The 19,794-nt window shown below is 45.3% G+C and overlaps 1 protein-coding gene across 3 annotated transcripts in view; it reads left to right on the forward strand.

Annotated features, from left to right (window-relative positions):
- Positions 1–19,794, forward strand: part of GPR155 (G protein-coupled receptor 155) — a 444,365-nt gene that overhangs the window by 184,210 nt on the left and 240,361 nt on the right. The gene's annotated exons all lie outside the window — the stretch shown is intronic.

Below are 19,794 nucleotides of genomic sequence, written 5' to 3' on the forward strand. Positions count from 1 at the left end.
GGGGGGGTGGACCTATCCATTTTTTTAGCAAGTTAATGTGAAAACACTGTGTTTTCCTTCTGTTCATTTGTAGGCGGTACGTGGTTTGCCCAATTGTTTCTATGACGTGAAAAGGTCCTGCCCACTCTGACTTGGCTTTGCCTAGGCTGGAGGGTGTTTTTACCAATGCCCAGTCCCCCTGCTGTAGATATCTCCACTTTTTTCCCTTATCGTAGAACGTCTTCTGTTTCCTCTGGTTTTTCTCGAGGTTCGAGTATGCTAGGTCCCTAAGTTTCCCTAGCTTTGCGCGGAGATTACGGGTATATTCCAGGAAGTGGGTGGTTTCCTCCTTCTCCTGTCTTTCCCAGGCCTCTTTTGTCATCTCCAAGAGAGACCTGGGCTGTCTTCCATATAACATCTGGAAAGATGAACAACCCAGGCTGCTCTGGACCTGACTCCGGAGGACATAGAGGGCTAACGGAAGCAGGCGGTCCCATTCTCTTCCCTTGACTGTTAGCATTTTTCGTAGCATGCGTTTTAGGGACCCGTTGTATCTCTCAACTAACCCGTCCGTCTGTGGATGGTACACGGAGGTCTTTAGGTGTTTGATGTTGAGGGTCTTGCATACTTCTTTCATTAGTTTCGAAATAAAGGGGGAACCCTGATCCGTCAGGATCTCTTTGGGGAAACCCACTCGGGAAAACAGTTCGATTAAACAGGTAGCTATTGCTGTGGTGGTTGTTTTTCTCAAGGGAAAGGCTTCGGGGTATCTCGTGGAATAGTCCACGACTACTAGGGCATACACATGCCCTTTCTTTGTTCGGGGAAGGGGTCCGATCAAATCCACCCCGATTCGTGTGAACGGGGTCCCGATTATGGGTAATGGTTGCAATGGTACAGCCGGGGGTTTGTACGTGCTCTGTCGTTGACAGGTCTCGCACTGTTGACAATAGGTTCGCAAATCATGATATACCCCCGGCCAATAGAAGTGTCGTAGGACCGCCTGTGTTGCTTTCTCGGCCCCCTGGTGTCCTGCCGTTAGGTGGGAATGTGCATAGAACAGTATCTGTTCTCGGAACTCACAGGGGACTAATAGTTGGGGTTCGGAGGTCTGATCCCTCACTCGATACAACAAACCATCCTTGACTAAGAAGTAAGGAGGCAGTGGAGGAATCTAGTGGAAGCTGACCCCGGCGTCCCATGCATGTCTAAGGGTGTTATTATTCTCCTGGGAAAACCTGAAACTCTTATCTATTACCCAGGGTTCTGAATTGGCCAAGGCCGGGGCGACTGTTGTACCGTTCTCTGACAGCGACGGAGGCGGCTGGGTGTGGCGTTTTGTTATGCTATGGAACAACGGCAGGAATTGGGAGTTGTCTGTTCCTATAATTAGTTCTTCTGGGACATTACTCATGACCCCTACCCGTAGCGTATATGGGTTCCCTCCCTCTACGGTTATGGACACTAAGGCTACTGGGTATGTTTTGACGTCCCCATGTACGCATCGGATGTGCACCACCGCCCCTGGGAGGATGTCTTGGGGTTGTACTAAGTCCCTCAGAACGACTGACTGCTTACAACCAGAGTCCAACAATGCTTTTATGTGGTGTCCGTTGATGCTAGCGCTTACATAAAAGGCTGGTCCCATCTCGGCGGTGTAGAGTACGGCTCTGGGCGCGTACCCGATGTCCATGGGTTCCTCTGCTGGTTTGTGGTGGGGGCATGCTCTTGCGATATGGCCCCAACCCCCGCAATCAAAACATTGTGGCCCTTTAGGGTGAAAGGCTTCTGCGGGTTTGGGTCTACTCCTGGGAGGTTCCAGGGGCCGTCGGCTTATAGGTCTAACGAACTTTCCGGGCAGTGGTCGATACCCCTTTTCTGCCTCTCCGGTGCCTGTTTTTGGTTGTGCTCTGGCGAACGTGGTAGCCATGTCCATGGCCTCCTTTGTGCTTAAACTCGCGTGTTGACGCAACCATCTTTGGGTGGGGTGTTCAAGATATATCTTGTCCAAGATCTCTTCTTTGGAGCACTCCTCTGGTTTAAGCCACTTGTCGGCCGTGAACTTTAAGCGATAAAACAATGTCTTTGGTTTTTCTCCTGGCGGACCTTTGTCCTTTCTAAAGCGTAGCCTATAGGCCTCCTCATCCATTCCAAGGTGATCCAGGATGACCTTCTTTATTTCGCCGTAAGGTGTTGTGCCGGTTGGATTGGCTACCTGATAGGCTGCTTGGGCTTCGCCAGTTAACAAAGGGGCGAGAAAAAACTGCCATTTTTCCGGGAGCCAGCCACAGGCTCTTGCTGCCCTTTCAAAGTTAGTGAGGTAGGCGTCCGGGTCGTCCCCTTGTACGAACTTCTGGAGAGCCAAACCTGCTGGACCATGGTGGGAGGTACGTGGTACGGGATGAGGACCAGTCGCTTGTTCTGCCACAATCTTATGTAGCCCCTCTAGCTGAGCGGACATGGAGTTCGAAAAGACCTCGCGATCCGCCTGTGCCGATGTGAGCTGCCTTTCCAGGGCCCATCCCAGCTTGTTTTGGGCCTGCACTATGTGCTGAATCAGAGCATCCATTTTTATCAATGGAGAGTGTCCCGGGTTTCGGCACCAAATTGTCACCTGGTTGGTCTAAACGGGCATCTACTGTGGCCAAAAATGAGATAGAGATAACATCTCTGATGTCTTTATTCGTTAGTGTTACACCCAATAACACGTAAAGTCTCAAAAGGCCTGACTTTTCCCTGTTCTGATAGTTTAGCCGACCCGTAAGCTTCCCTCCTCTTCTGTCCGAGTTTGTACGTCTTGGGGGATTGGTGGTCTTCTCCCGTACTCCCAGATGTCTGCGTGCGTCTTCTACCGGGGCTGGCTACGTCTACGATGTTCTCCTCAAGTGCAAAAGGGAACGAAATGGAAAGTGTCAGGGCAGGGTATATCAGTATTTTACCAGGGTCCCAGGGTAGGAAGTGAAGGGGGGGGGGGGGGGGTGTCACCCGTGTGCTCTTGTGCCGAGTTGTTGCAGCAAACTATCAAACGTGCCTCAGGTGGTGTGTTCGGGGAAGACGAGTAACTAGGCGCTAGCGCTTAGCTTTTGCACCCCACTGCGGCCTCCCAACCCAGCCCGCTACGCGGCTCCGTACCTTCGAGAGCCACAACTCTCCTGAGGGGTGGCTGGGCGAGTCACCGGAACGTTGGCCTCCTGGCTCTCCTTCCTCCGGTTGGGCTCTGCAGGTTCGGGGCCGTTGTACAAATTCATCTGCTTCTCTTCCTCTGTCCGCGCTTGCTGCTCTCTCCGTCTCTTCCGGGTTTCCCGGCTCTCCGTGGGCGTCCTCTCTTTTTCTGATGACATCTCGCTCATTCACTGGCCCGACTTCTTCGTCATCATTTGAGGGGCCGTCCTCGTCAAAGGGCCGATACCAGTTAAAGGAGACGCTGCCCCCTTCCTTGTCCTCCGTCCTCCAGTCAGATCCTTCCTTATGATGCGGACCTGCCTGGGAGAGGGAAGATAGGTCAAAACGGTCAGCTGTTGGTATCCACCAGTCTATGGGGTCCGTTTCAGTCTCGAGGGAAGGTTGTTGGTTCCCGTGGGGTTCCTGGTTACACAGGCCTTAAGAGCAGCCAATTTTAAAAGAATGGCTTTTTTGTCACGTTGGATGGTGTACTATACCCCCAAAGCTCTTCATAAGATGCGTCCGGAATTAGAGAATAGATGTTTTCGCTGCCAATTAGTAGGCGAGGGAGGCTGGCTGCACACTTTTTTTCACCTGCCCAGAGCTAGGACATTTTTGGGAAAGGATCTTTTCAGCTCTACAGAAAAGACTGGATCCTGAGGAAACTGTTGCACTTTTTGGTAAAGCTAGCCAGAGACAAAACCTAGCAACGTCAAGAGGGGAGGAGTCATTTATAGCAATTGCTTCCCTGGTTGCGCGTTCTCTGATACTTCAGAAATGGAGGTCCTTCAAAGTACCTACTTATCCGGAATGGCTTAATAAAATGATACGTACTAGGATATTTGAAGAAGCATATGCTAAGAGAGTAGGAGCTCATAATTTTTTTTCCACTGTATGGAAATATATGGAGAGACTAGGGATCATACCGGAAAACTAGGGCTATAATGTAATGCAAAGTTTCTATCGGAAAAGAAAAAATGCCCTTTAGCACTGCACTTTAGTATTATCAGGACTGGTAAACATTGCACTTTATTGAATTGTAACTGGTTGCACTTTAGAAGTCTGCGTTAAAGATTAATTTTTAGTACCATATTTAGATGGGAAATTAGCACGTTGCACTTTATGGAAAGATCCATGTTATTTGATGTAGTAATATTCATTTGTTAAATTTGGCATGTTGCACTTTATACATATTTGTGTGTCTAATTCCATATGTCTACAGGAACGTATATTTATCAAATTGATTGCATGAGTTCCCTGTTTTATCTATGTCTCTGCTCAACAAAAAGATATTTTTTTTTTAACAGTCCACTCTGTCACTGTTCTCCACTCTACGCCTCTCTACTCTGTGACACTCTACTCCACTTAACGCCACTCTCCTCTACACTACTAACCTTTAGACATGCTGAACTGGTTTACATCATTGCAATGTTGCAAAGAGCTATTGGCTTTGCCTTGGCAAAGCCTATACTTCTTGCATAGGCAAGACCTATTTGCTTTACCAATGCTTGTTTTGCAGGTGACCAAGAACTGAAAAGGATAGTGCAAATAGAAATGTCATTGTGCAATCCTTGAAAAATGAGTAGTCCATGCTAGAATGTAATTTCTGCATCAGTAAGTTGTGATCTAGTCAGGGTGCGGTTAATGTAAACATACTTCTTTAATATATTATGTAAAGCTATCTCATATTTATGTTTCCAGTGCTTCAAACCACACTTCAAATATCTCTAACCGCTATAAATGAAAACTGCACAAACCACATCGTCATTTGAAGATAGTTATCATATACAACAAACTAAACCAGTGCCCAATGTTTATTCGTACATTAACCGTGTTAGGAAATGTAAGGAGCGATTGCTCCAATTCCTTTCATGTTTCTAGTTTCTAGAGTTTTCTTTCAAATAAATAGTTATGTTCGAGGCATATGAGCTGCAGATCACACACTTAGGATAGTAGATCGCCATCTGGTGTTGGACTCGGATGCTTGCAGGTTGTTGTTGTCTTCGGAAGAAGTCTTTGGTCGCGAGATAGGTGACTCCTCCCTTGGACGACAGTGCGCATGGGCATCGACTCCATCCTCAGATTGTTTTTTTCCGCCATTGGGTTTGGATGCAACTTTTCCGCTCCGGTTGGAAATATCAATTCCAAGCTTCTCAAGGCGAAAAACCTTCATCCTCGACATCGATTACATCGGCTCGATTCCGGACGTCGACGCGGCCCGCTGGGCATATCCATGCCGTGAGGCCTACGGCTCATGGAAAGGACGCCATTCAAAAAATGCCCCCAGTGTGGAGCAAAATTTCCGCACAGTGACCACCACAAAGTCTGCAATCTGTGCCTATCACCGGAACACGACGAGTCCAGCTGTCCAGCCTGCGCAGCATTTCGATCCAAAAAGACCATTCGGGATTGAAGGGCTCGACGCCACATCATGGCACAGAGACCAGCTCCGGAACCAGAGGACATATTTGATGAAGGCCCAGATGTCCCGGAAGAAGATTCCGAGTATCTGCAAATAATTTCCGAAGCAGACGACTCAGACGACCCCATCGCTCCTGGGCAACGTGTGAGTACCACTGCCCCAACCCCACCAAAACCAAAGGCATTGGTCAAGACTTCACCTGCTGGCCCCAGTCGAGACCGAAAACATCCTTCAGAAGCCCCGCCTCCGGGCTCGGCTCCGAAGCAAACCGCATGTAATTGTCCAACCGGCACCGAAGACAAAAGACTACTCGGCACCGAAATTGGCTTCGAAGCCCTCGCCACTGAAACCACCAAGGCCAATAGAGACACCGGCACCGAAGGTTCCCATGCCCACAGATACACCTTCGGCTCCGAAAACCACATCGGCACCGAAACCATCGTCTGTACCGAAACCACCGGCTAAGGACTCTCATACGCCTCCTAAAGCCAAACACGCTACCGATCAACCAAAACCTCGATCGGAACCGAAAAAATCGGTACCAAAAACTGTTCCTGAAGAAAAAGAACTTTTTCATCCAGACCCAAGGCAGAAAAAGATCTATATCAACCCCAAGACTGGACATGTCACCGCGGTGCCATGCAAAAAACGGAAGCTGGACACACCACCTGCCCCAGTTCCTGTAAATAGGGAGTACTCTTCTACTTCCCCCTATCCCTTCTTCCTCTCCTATACTGCCTCCTATCCCACCCCCTCTGCCTACACCACCATTACATATGCCCTCTCCATCTCATACACCACCACCACAGGATGATTATGATGACCTAGGGGGTGTGGGTGATCCTAATGATCCGTTTACGGATCCAGACACCACACCGTTGGATGATTGGGCATTCCTCTTACCAGATATGCCTGACCCTCAGCCATATCCCTCAAACCCATCGCCTCCTGACGATCACCTGGGTTTTGGACAATTATTAAATAGAGCAGCAATATACCACGGCGTCACAATGCACTCAGACGCACCGGAGGAAGACTTCTTATTAGACACTTTCGAACAGTCTCAAAAGTCTGTACAAATCCTGCCAATGATTAAAGGTGTCATAAAACACGCCTCCGAAGTCTTTTAAGACCCCGTTCGTGCCAGGGTTCTCAACCCACGAATTGAAAAGAAATATAGGCCTGCTCCTGAAGACCCTAACTACATCAAGGGCCAACTCCCTTTGGATTATTTGGTCGTTTCCAATGCGCAGAAACGCGCCAACTCCCAAACCACAGGAGACACACCACCACCAGACAAAGAATCCAAACTATTAGAAGCCTCTGGCAAAAGAGTAGCAGCACAAGCCGCTAATCACTGGCGAATTGCCAACACCCAAGCCCTACTAGCACGCTATGATAGGGCCCACTACGATCAATTAGAGACTCTCTTACAACATCTGCCAGACCAATACAAAACCCAGGCAAATGACCTCATTCAGGAGGGAAAGCTCCTTTCAAATGCAGCAATTAAATGTGCACTTGACGCCGCGGACACCGCCTCTAGAGCAATTAACACAAGTGTGCTCCTTCGACGACATGCATGGCTACGCATCTCAGGCTTTAAGCCAGAGGAACAAACTACCATGCTTAGTCAACCATTCAATCAGGAGCAGCTCTTTGGGCCAGCAGTAGACGCTGCACTGGAAAAAAATGAAAAAAGACACAGAGACGGCTAAGTCCATGGGAGCATTACAATCTCCCCAACCACGTGGGTCCTTTTGGCGCTCCTTCTATAGAGGAGCCTCCAAAAATATTGGAACGGACACCTCCTCTACATTTAAAACTGCCAGACACACATCCCCAGTAGAGGATATTTTAGAGGCGGATACAGAGGAAACAACAACAAAGGGTGAGGTCGAGGTAATATTAACACTCGCACCTCCCCTGCCACAAAACAGTGACTTTCCTCCACTCCCCCCAGACCATTCCACTCCAGTCGGAGGAAGACTAACACAGTTCCTACCTGTCTGGAACTCCATCACAACAGACAGGTGGGTAAGACAAATTATCCAGTATGGTTACTGCCTGGAACTCACAACTACCCCCCGCATATACCACCCAAACTGCATCCCATGTCACAAGATCATCTTACACTCCTCAAACAGGAGGTTCTCTCATTGCTTCAAAAGCACGTAATAGAACCAGTTCCCATACAACATCAGGGTACAGGGGTATAGTCACTCTACTTCCTAATCCCCAAAAAGGACGGGACTCTAAGACCAATACTCGACCTCAGACCCCTAAATCTGTATATCAATTCACATCATTTCCATATGATCACTCTTCAACAATTGCTCCTACTACTGCAACAAGGCGATTTCCTTACCACACTATATCTCAAGGACGCCTACTTCCACATTCCCATACATCCTGCCCACAGGAAGTATTTAAGGTTTGTGGTTGACGGACAACACTACCAGTTTGCAGTCCTCCCATTCGGGGTAACAACTGCACCCAGAGTATTCACAAAATGCCTAGCAGTAGTAGCAGCACATCTCAGACGACAACACATCCATGTCTTCCCGTATCTAGACTACTGGCTAATAAAAGCCAAGTCATTCAACAAGTGTGTCCTACACACTCAGCAAACTATCCAAACTTTACACAACTTGGGATTCACAATAAACTATCCCAAATCTCACCTCCAACCTGCTCACATACATCAGTATCTGGGAGCCACAATAAACACCTCCACAGCCCGAGCATATCCCAATCCAGCCAGGATAGCCAATATGCAAGCTCTTATAGCAAAATTTCAAATCCAACACTCTCTTCCAGCAAGAGTGTTCATGCAACTCATAGGCATGATGGCGTCATGCATCTTCATTGTGCCTTATGCAAGACTTCAAATGCGTCCCTTGCAAGAATGTCTAGCACGTCAGTGGAACCAGGCTCACGGACAACTTATGGATCTGGTGTTGGTGGACAGCCGCACACATCGCTCTCTCAAATGGTGGAACATAACAAACCTCTCCAAAGGGCGGCCGTTCCTAGACCCTCTTCCACACATAGTGCTGACAACGGACGCATCGCTCATGGGATGGGGAGTCCACCTCCTCGGCCACACCACTCAGGGCAAATGGACCACTCAACAAAAAATGCTCCATATCAATTACCTGGAGCTGCTAGCAGTGTTCCTAGCACTAAAATCATTCCAAATACATCTCCAAAACAAAACTGTCCTCATTCGGACAGACAACATGACAGCCATGTATTACATACAGAAACAAGGAGGCACACATTCTCTCCAGCTGTCCCAGCTCGCACAGAACATTTGGAGATGGGCCATTCCCCAGAAAATATACCTACTTGCAGAACACCTTCCAGGGGTTCACAATCAGCTTGCCGATCTGTTAAGTCGACAGACTCAACATATCCACGAATGGGAATTACATCCCCAAGTCCTAATACCCTTTTTCCAACAATGGGGCCAACCAGACATAGATCTGTTCGCCACACACGAAAACGCAAAATGCCCAACCTTCGCCACCAGGTTTCCCCACCCGGAGTCAAAGGGCAATGCAATATGGATGAACTGGTCAGGCAGATTTGCGTACGCTTTTCCGCCTCTCCCACTCATTCCATTAGTGGTACGCAAGCTCAGGCAACAGTCTCTCAAACTGATCTTAGTAGCTCCCACATGGGCACGCCAACCTTGGTTCCCAACACTACTGGAACTCTCGCTAGTGCCCCACCAAAAACTGCACCTCTCCCTGTCCTTATTAACCCAGAACCGTGGAGAAATCGGACACCCAGATCCAGGTCAACTGAACCTGGCAATCTGGCTCCTGAAGTCCTAGAGTTTGGTTATCTCAACCTAGCACCAGACTGCATGAATATTATAAGGGAGGCCAGACGACCTACCACTAGAGCCTGCTACGCTGCAAAATGGAAAAGATTTGCCATTTACTGCGCTAACAATCATATAAACCCACTGGATGCATCCATCCAGAACATCATTTGCTATCCTGCTACACTTGCAAAGATGTAATTTGGCATACTCATCCATACGTCTCCACCTAGCAGCGTTAGCAGCCTACTTACAAAATAGACAACACTTGTCACTCTTTAGAGTGCCTGTGTTCAAAGCATTCATGGAAGGAATAAAAAGAAGTATTCCTCCCAGATTACCACCCTCTCCAGTGTGGAATCTAAACATTGTTCTTACAAGGCTCATGGGACCCCCATTTGAACCTCTGCATAAATGCAAATTACAGTTCCTCACATGGAAAGTAGCTTTCCTTATCGCTATCACATCCCTCAGGAGGGTGAGTGAAATCCAGGCTTTAACCATACAAGAACCATTCTTACAATTACACCGTAACAAAGTGGTTCTTAGAACAAACCCGAAATTCCTTCCAAAAGTCATATCTCCGTTCCATCTTAACCAATCAGTAGAGCTACCAGTGTTCTTCCCAAATCCCGACTCGGTAGCTGAAAGAGCTCTTCATACCTTAGACGTCAAAAGAGCCCTTCTGTACTACATTGACGGAACCAAATCATTCCGCAAAACAAAACAATTGTTCGTTGCTTTCTCACCACCACATAAAGGCAACCCCATTTCCAAATCTGGGATAGCTAGGTGGATAGTTAAATGTATCGAAATATGCTACCACAAGGCTAAACGCACACTAACGGTTCCCCCTAGAGCGCATTCCACACGCAAAATAGGGGCTTCCATGGCATTCTTAGGAAACATTCCCTTAGAATATATTTGTAAGGCAGCCACATGGTCTACAACACACACCTTCACTAAACACTATTGTGTTGACGTGCAAGCAAAGCAACAAGCTTCTGTGGGTCAGGCTGTCCTTAAAACGCTATTTCAAACTGCTGCAACCGATACAGGTGACCACCGCTAAGGGAGATACTGCTATATAGTCTATCCTAAGTGTGTGATCTGCAGCTCATATACCTCGAACGGAATATGCTACTTACCAGTATGCATCTGTTCTTGGCACGTAGAGCTGCAGAGCCACACACGCCCACCCACCTCCCCGGGACCTGTATCTGTTCCAGCATCGTCTTACTTGGACATCACACAAGGACATCTCTCTCTTTTCTACAAACTCCATCATTTCCCATCATGGCGAAAAACAATCTGAGGATGGAGTCGATGCCCATGTGCACTGTCGTCCAAGGGAGGAGTCACCTATCTCGTGACCAAAGACTTCTTCCGAAGACAACAACAACCTGCAAGCATCCGAGCCAAACACCAGATGGCGATCTACTATCCTAAGTGTGTGGCTCTGCAGCTCTACATGCCAACAACAGATGCATACTGGTAAGTAGCATATTCCTTTTGCCACCACCATGTTGATTGTGCTGGGTAGACAATTGGGAAGAATCCTATACTGGAATTTAGTGGGGATGGGAAAAAACAACTGGAAGCTTAAATCGTTATTAGAATATGACCCTAAAATAATTTACCTCCAGGAAACATGAGGATTTTCATTTTGAGAATTTTTATGTATATTGTTGTGCAGCAAAATCATCTGTAAAAGTGCATGCTAGTGGTGGTTTAGCTATTTTACTTAGCTGTACCATAAGATGGGATCCTTTGATTTTCATTCATCCCTCAAAGTGTTGCATGGGAGTGAAGTTGAGGGTGGGTGAAGATAAATCAGGGCAAGCTGTTTTTCTTTTCCTGGTAAACGTGTACATTCCCCCAGGGAGAGCATCCAACTCACTGGTTGATTCAATCTGTAATTATGTGCAAAGGATAAGTAGCACTGAAGAATGCTCGCGGAGTATGATGGTGGGTGATTTTAATGCCAAATTATCCAGCGGTGCAGTCTTGTCTTTTTCAAACCCTGAATTGGAGGAAGTATGGTTCATTCCAGATTCTTTATTGCCCGATCATTTAAGATCAGATAAAAGAGGCCTGTTACTTTTGCATAATTTGAGGATGTTCGACCTAGTAATGTTAAATGCCAGATTTCCAGAGGATTCCCCAGCCTCCTATACTTAACGGGGCCTATATGGTCACTCATTAATTGATTACATGGTGGTATCTTACCAACTGTTTGGTGCATGTACACAATTTAAGGTACTTCCAACAAGCATGAGTGATCACAGAATTCTGGCTGTTAATGTTGATATAGAAATCGAGGAGCCTGAACTCTGGAATCATAGGGACGAAAAGGTTTTATATAATCGCAGTAATGGGCGCACTTGTTGGTCAAATAATTTGCTCCCAAGGTTTAAGAGAGTCTTCGAAAATATTGCCTATACGTGTACTCAATAAACCCCTATTGACAGGTTTGAGAGAATCCTATCTGCAATTAGATCTTTTGGAAGAAAAAAGCAAGCTCATAGTTCTGCACCACCAGTTATTATACCATGGGAAATAAAAAAATTGAATCAGGAAATTAATGCTTTAATTGGAGAACAATATAGAGTGTCAACAATACCAAGGCAAAGGGAAATTAACAGACTAAAGCAGGTACGGAAAAGGAAAATGGTATCGGAACGTTGAAGGGTCGAAGACTCAAATTGGGTTAAACTTCGAGAGGTTGCTCAAACCGGTGACACTACGAAATACTGGGCGCTGATAGCAACATTTTGTGATGGGAGAGAGAAGTCAAAACCCATTTTAATTCCAGATGCAGAATGGTCTGCGTATATTTCTCAGCTGTATGCTTTAAATTCTGCAGTTGGATGGAATCAAGATGTTGCCTCTGACCCGTCCGCGGGGAGCGAATATGGAGCACCTTCGTGCCTTGAAATAGAGGGTTATATTAAAGGGGCAAGATACTCTAGTGCGATGGGCCCAGATGATGTACCAATAGCCATAATAAAAGAGGATGGCGAAGCATGGGCAAAATTTTTACATCCACTGTTTGTCCACTGTTTGTCCACTGTTATACCCATTGCGACATCCCACAATCCTGGAATGGAAGTATAATTGTTCCACTACACAAAAAGGGTCCAAAAAATTCCCCTGCCAGTTTTAGATGGATGTCTCTCCTGGATGCGACTGGCAAATTATTTGCAAAGAGCATTTTTACCCATCTGCAAGATTGGGCATTTGGAAACCATCTCATTCCCGTAGAACAAACAGGATTTTGCAAAAACAGTGGTACGTTGGATAATATCACGCCTTGCAAACCTTAACAGATAAATATCCAGTGAGCCGGGGAATGTCGTCATATGCGTTTTTTATAGATTTCTCTACGGCATTTGACCGGGTAGATCGGGAGACGTTGTGGAGAAAACTGGTCAGCATGGGGATACCAGGGAATTTATTGCAATTCGTCCTTCAGGTGGTCTGGTTATTTGGATCAGACAATCCCTAGCCTTTAAAATTATAGACATTCCTACCTTAAGTAGTGATATTCTTGCCTTGAAATTGTCTGGTAAAAATAACGAGGACTTTTTTCTGATTAACATATATGCAAGAGGGCAACCTGGTGGGAAGCCTGCGAGAGCAGCTAGCGATTTAGATTCCCTATTAAACAATATTACTAGCGACAAATGTATAATGGTGGCAGGTGATTTTAATTGTTCTTTTGAACCTTTTCCTAGTCTTGACAAAGAAGGATATGGGGAAATCGATCAAATTTGGAATATTCCACCATTATCCATCCCTCCAATTAAAAAAGTTACCGAGGCCGCAATGCAGTGGTTAGGCCTCTGCCTTGAATGGGATCTGCGCGCAGCTAACGGTAGAACTAAATCAGATTCGATGGGAAAGGTCACTTTTGACAATTTCCAGCATTCGAGCCGTATTGACTACTTCTTAATAAAGATAGAGTTTTGGAAAATCCTAGAGGATATGGAAGTAGTCCAAAGACCTGAAAGTGACCATAATCCCCTGGCAATTAAATTACTACTGAATGAGGGTCTCAGATTGGATTCTGCATCCACTACCGTTACAGCCGAGGCTGTTCTCACGAATGACTGTAGAAGGGTACGCTGGACTAGGCTTATAGACAACCCTACCGTATTAGAAAGGGTTGCGGTGGAGGTCTCAGCAGCCACCAATTCGATGGTACCCATAGTTAATGAAGGCACTTCCCTGGAAGAAATAGGGTCGATCCATGAGTCTCTGTTTAATAAGCTTAAAACTTTTTTTAATGAACCCACAAAAGGAAGGAATAATGGTCCAGTACCAACTAGGACCAAATGGTATGATAAATCTTGTCGTCTTGCCCATAGCACCCTAATAGCTGCTATTAAATCCAAGTCAGCCAATGATATTAGGCTAGCTAGGGTTAATTACAAGAAAGTACTTAAAGAGGCAAAAACTAACTGGGACGAACAGCGCTGGTTAGATTTATACAAAGCAAGCACCTCATCTAACCAACAAAAATTCTGGGAGGTTGTGAGGTGGGGTGGGACTGGGGACTCGAAAGTCCCTGTTAACCATGTGCCTGCAGAACAATGGGTCAAGCACTACGCGACGCAGTTTAGTAACACGGTACGGATCTCCCACACTTGGGAAGATGCCAGTGTACAGACTGCGGTGCCCATACTTGACCCCATTGTCTTCACAGAAACAGAAACTGTAGTTGCTCTTAAACGAGTCCAGAACGGTAAGGCCCCCGGTATGGACTGTGTCCCAGCGGACCTTTTTAAGTATGACCAGGTGCATTGGGTTCCGTACATAACTACCCTAGCAAATGCGATAGCTAGAGGGACCAGGATCCCAAATTCATGGAAAGGGGCAGAGATCCTGCCCGTGTATAAAAAAGGGGACAAAACTGATGCAGGAAACTACCGACCCATCAGTCTTATTGATGCCCTACAAAAGGTAGTGGCTAGAATGCTTTTAGGAAAAATTGACACCTGGATGACCGAAGCTGACATTCTCTCTCCATTACAAGCTGGCTTTAGGGCTCATATTAGTACTGTAGATCAGATCTTAAGATTTGTTATGATCTACTGGAAAACTGTGTTTTTGAGAGGTGGCAACATATACGCTGCATTTGTGGACCTCAAATCAGCGTTTGATTTGGTCCCCAGAGGAAAGATGTGGGCTGCATTAAGAAAGATGGGAGTTCCTTCTGCGCTCCTAGAATTTACCATCAGGATGCACGAGGGAAATTTTGCTAGAGTTAGGTGGGGCCGCCAGGGCCAGGTCACAGAACCCTTCCCTGTGACTCGTGGAGTGAGACAGGGCTGCGTCCTGGCCCCTACCCTTTTCATACTTTTTATTAATCAAGTGGTTAAGTTTCTCTCAGAAACCCCTACCGATGCCCCATCACTGGGTGGGACTAAATTCCCCCTTTTAATTTTTGCTGATGACACGCTCATATTGGCTAAAACACAGAAGGGTCTGCAGGTAGCTATAGACAAATTTGTGGATTTCTGCAATGAGAACGATTTAGAAATTAACATCAACAAAACCAAATTTATGGTCTTCACAAAGAAAAAACCACAGAGGGGCAATGTTACGATGAACGGGTCTAGTCTGGAACAGGTTGAAGTTATGACCTATCATGGTGTGACAATGGACTATAGATTACGCTGGAAAGAGCAAATAGCGGCGCTTAGCCTGAAATTTACGCGTCTGTCCGGTTGTCTGGTGAAGGAGCAGCGGAGTTCTCTGACCAAAAGGGTATTGCCCGCTCTTAAAATATATAGTGCAAAAATCAGCTCTGCCATATTATACGGGGCTGATATATGGGGTTGTGTGGACCTGGCTGTCCTTGATAGGATACAGAACAAATTTTTCCGAAACCTAGTCAGTCTTCCTCCATCAACACCCGCTCTACCACTATTGATGGATATGGGGTTCCATTCAATTAAACATCAAGCCCAGTACAGGATGGTGGCGTTATGGAGACGAATATGGTCCACACCGGAACTTGCCATGTTTGCCCAAGAGCTTCAGGATGTTAGATCACAACAGGGGGCAGGTGAAATTCCATGGTTTAAGTCAATTAGAAACACTCTTATCGGAATGGGCCTCCCCCAGTTGTGGTTTGAGCCGGGCTCTCACATCTTTCCCTCTAAGAAAGATTTTAAATCTCTCTTCTGGTCTATGGTTAAAGATGAACACGTTGCTCTTTCAGAGAAACCGAACCTGACCGGTCTGTTCCTGCTACATAAAATAGTCCCTCATACCGAGTGCTTTTGGGATGTAATTGTCAAAACCTTAGATAGGAAACTTTACTTTCAGTTCCGTCTAGGTACATTGCCATTACGGGCCTTCACCAGTGGTTGGCAGAAGCCGGCGACTTCACTTTGTCCATGTTGTACTGACCATAAAGAAACAATAGGTCATTTCTTGTTTGTTTGTAATGCTTACCGTGAACCACGCCACAAGTGGCTAAAGCCTATATGCTATAGATTAAAGACCCGGTCGAGCAGTGAAGCCTTGCTCATTCTAAGAACTAACACCTCTGAATGTCTTTCCATTGGATTGGCCAAATTCCTTGGATGGGCTTGGTTATTAAGGTCTAAGACAGTTTGTAACATACCGTCATGAAAAACCCATATAGTACGTTACTTTACTAGATTGTGTCTCCAACCAGTATTGATGTTGTGTCTTTTTATATGCATTTGTTCAATAATAATCTTCTCTTGTCGTCTTTATGCACATATTTAATTTAATTGAGGTTTTAATCAATTCTTAATTCTTTTTGTTCTATTGTTCTTTACGCTTAATTTTCATATAATATCATTGATTATGTAATATTGTTATTATTTATATGTATGTAAATATTTTGTCTTTTATGAAGAATATTCGAAATAAAGACGTTAAAAACTGAACTGCAATTGGTTATTGCACTGCACTCCTCTACTTGGACCCAGGTTTTATTGGGGGGAACACAGGGTCTTTCGAGAAAAATAGAAACTAATAACGGGGTGAAGCAAGGGTGCCTTTTGGCCCCTCTTCTTTTTTCTATTTACATTAATGATTTGCCAAGAAGAGTGGGGCTCAGCAAAGGGGATTCTCCTAAATTAGGAAAATTAAAGTTGAGCTGCCTGCTATGCGCAGATGATGCCATATTAATGGATTTAACTCCAATTGGACTTCAAAGATGCCTTGTTGAGTTGGTTTGGTATACAGAGGAATAATATTTAAAAATAAATATTTTAAAGAGTAAAGCTATGATTTTTAGTTATCGGGGATGTAAAGTCATAAAAAATCTGCATTGGTTCTTGGGAAATGAGAAACTGGAAGTAGTAAAGTTTTATCAATATTTAAGATTTTTTTTACAAACGGGTGTTCCGGTAGCAATCATATGGATCATTTTAAAGGCAAGGCAATCTCACAGGCCCTCGCAATTAATCGATTGTATACACACTGCGGGAAAAGACACTTCCCACACATTTTATCAGTCTATAAAATAAAGATACCACCGGCATTGAGCTATGCCTGTGAAACAATAGATGCACAAGAGTGGGATAAATTTGAGAAAGTGAAGGGACGGATCTGGTGCCAGATATGTAATTTGAATTGCGCTGCTCCTATCGCAGCAATCAGGCTGAATTCGGTTTACTCTCCACCTATGTGCTATCTATGGCTGCGTGCTTAAGATGGAACAACGCACTGGTAAACAGCTCCGAGAATATGTTATGGATAGCACTATGGGAGGCCATCTTTGTCAGCATGAAAGAAAAGAGCTCTTTTTAGGAATCATTTAAAAGCAATGACAATGTTCGGCTTAGATATGGATAGTGGGGCGGTACTCAGCAAACGTGTTTTAAAACTCAGAATTAAAAAAATCAATCTATGGGGTTTCTCGCGAAAGAGATACTAAAATGTGCGAAGAGAATAGTAAAAATGATTGTATTGTGGGGAGCTGTATTTACAAAAAAAAACAACCATACGTTTTATGGAATCTTAAACATGGAGTACGTAGAGTTATTCTGTTGCTTAGACTGAATTTACTCCCTCTAAGAATCGTAACAGGAGCTTGGGAGGGCATTGCTAGACAGGAAAGACTTTGTCACTTATGTAACTCCTGTATACAAGACTTAAATCATGTCCTATTTGTTTGCCCCACATTACAACCAGTACGTCGCAGATACCTAAGGAATTGTTTTTCAAAGTATAATATCACCACAGCAGAAGAGGCCCGTGACTGTCTGCTGGCACCTCCATCTGAACTTGTTTGTTTAAAATTTTTAAGCTTTTTTAAACAATTTTAAAATATATATTAGAACAGTATTGATTGATTACTACGTATGTTTCTGAGCACTTGCACTTTTTCAACCTTTTATGCTGCTAGCTATCAAGTACTGTATGCTGCAAATTGTTCTGTGAGGTTTGATATATTCTTGCACTGTTATTATGCTGCTGGGTATCTTGTACTGTATTGGAATTGACAAATTCTCGCTTTTCACTACATGGTTATGCTGCTGGTTATCTTGTACTGTATTGTGAATTGACAAATACCCGCACTTTATTATATGGTTTTAATTCTGAACGTTTTTATGATAGCATTAGATTGTAATCTTCGTAAAGGCCTCCTAAATACCCATTGATGGCAATCTGATATATTATGGATCAGTCCTCTTGGCACTTGAAAGTTTATTTAATGGCACCCATATATATGTTATTCCCTGTTTTTAGGTCTCGCCTAGTGACGCAGCGCCATGCGCTGCAGGCTAGCGAGATCTATTGTTGTCGACTTGGTTTGGAAGGGGGACAGGACATGTGCACGCATACGGCAAGACAGGAGATGTGCACGCGTACGGCTCGCGGCGTTATTACAACTCCTGCTCGCACCATACGCATGCACATCTCTTGTTTGTGCGCACCGCGCTTACGTGAACACGTGTGGACAGCTTGTTTCTTGCACGTTGCAAGGACATCATCGGGGCTGCTGTAGGGACACGTTTGTACTGTACGTCTATTACGTGCTTTACGGGTGGCCCCTGCTCAGCAGTCCTGGACCCTGGCCCCTCTGCGGGAAGTGGACTTGCCGCATATTACGTAACCCTTGCAGTGGGCTCGCCACAGTGGCCTTCAGAGACCATGCTGGCTCAGGTTTTGATGCTCCGACGGTGGCTTCTCGCCGCTCCCCCTGTTTCTCTGGGGTTTGTGCCGAAAGCTGCCTGCTCCTCTCTCGGTTTCGCCCTTCAGGGCCAGCTGGACAAGTTCGGGGAAGTCTCGGTATCTCTGGACGCCCCCCACCCGGCTGACCGCCTAGACCCGGCCTCCTTCCAGCGCCACCTACAGGGCAAGTGTGATCTGCGACAATGCTTTTACAGGGCATGCAGCTTAACATTACATAACAAACACCTCATGGCTGTGATTACAGGTCCCCGAGACCCCCTTCAAAACAAATCTAATTACACAAGCAATCTCCGGAAACAAACTGACACCTAACTGTAAAATCTTTCTGAAGGTCATCCAGCTATAGGTTGTTTATCGTCCTCAAACCCGAGGTGCGATGTTAAATACAATCACATACGAATGAGCGACAGTAACAGAAAATGTATTGAAGGCATGTAGTTTAGCTCTTGACGGCCATCCTGGATATCCACTGTTGTCCGTAGCATATGCACCATTTATTAATTTAAATAGAAATCGTTACACAGTTTCGAATTATCCTGAAAATGTTTCAGGCCAGCCTTCTTCAAACAACGGTGTACAGCAAAGATCCCAGGCTCATAGACCTGGAGTCAGAGCACACATTGCTTCGATACAAATTGATGTTGCTGACTTGCACACTTTTTATGAAAAAAAGTGTGTGGGGTAGTGTTCCTAAAAAGGGGCGTTGCCTATATATTTTAGGTCGTGGATTAAACTTGTAAATTATATTTGTGCGATTCCCAGAGTGTGCAGCCAAGCACTAGACTGGCATTTTGGTCCCTGTCTGAGCTTTGTTACTGCATCCAGCTATATACCACTATAACTGACATATACCTAAAACCAGCCAGGACTATTTGCTTTGTCAATGGTTATTAGTTGTTTAAGATAAATGAGTAAAAGCATTGATATTGTGGTAAAAATGTATATTAAGAATGTTACAGTTCTATAATTGGGAGACTGTGAATTAAACATTACCACGCCCTATGGAAGGGTTAGTGGTCTTCAGAGTGGCTCAAGCACTCCTGTTATGTTCACCCTGTGTTAGGCATGTACACCCTTATTTTTCTCCACAACTCCTCCATCTACATATCTAACACCTTAAAGCACACAATGCACCCACTCACTGTAAGCACTGCATTTTAGTTTACTTTCGTCAGGCCAATATTTTGGTAATTGTATACCACCTTCGCACACA

The sequence above is a fragment of the Triturus cristatus genome, chromosome 3_1 (genome assembly GCF_964204655.1).
Source record: "Triturus cristatus chromosome 3_1, aTriCri1.1, whole genome shotgun sequence".
Classification (NCBI taxonomy): domain Eukaryota; kingdom Metazoa; phylum Chordata; class Amphibia; order Caudata; family Salamandridae; genus Triturus; species Triturus cristatus.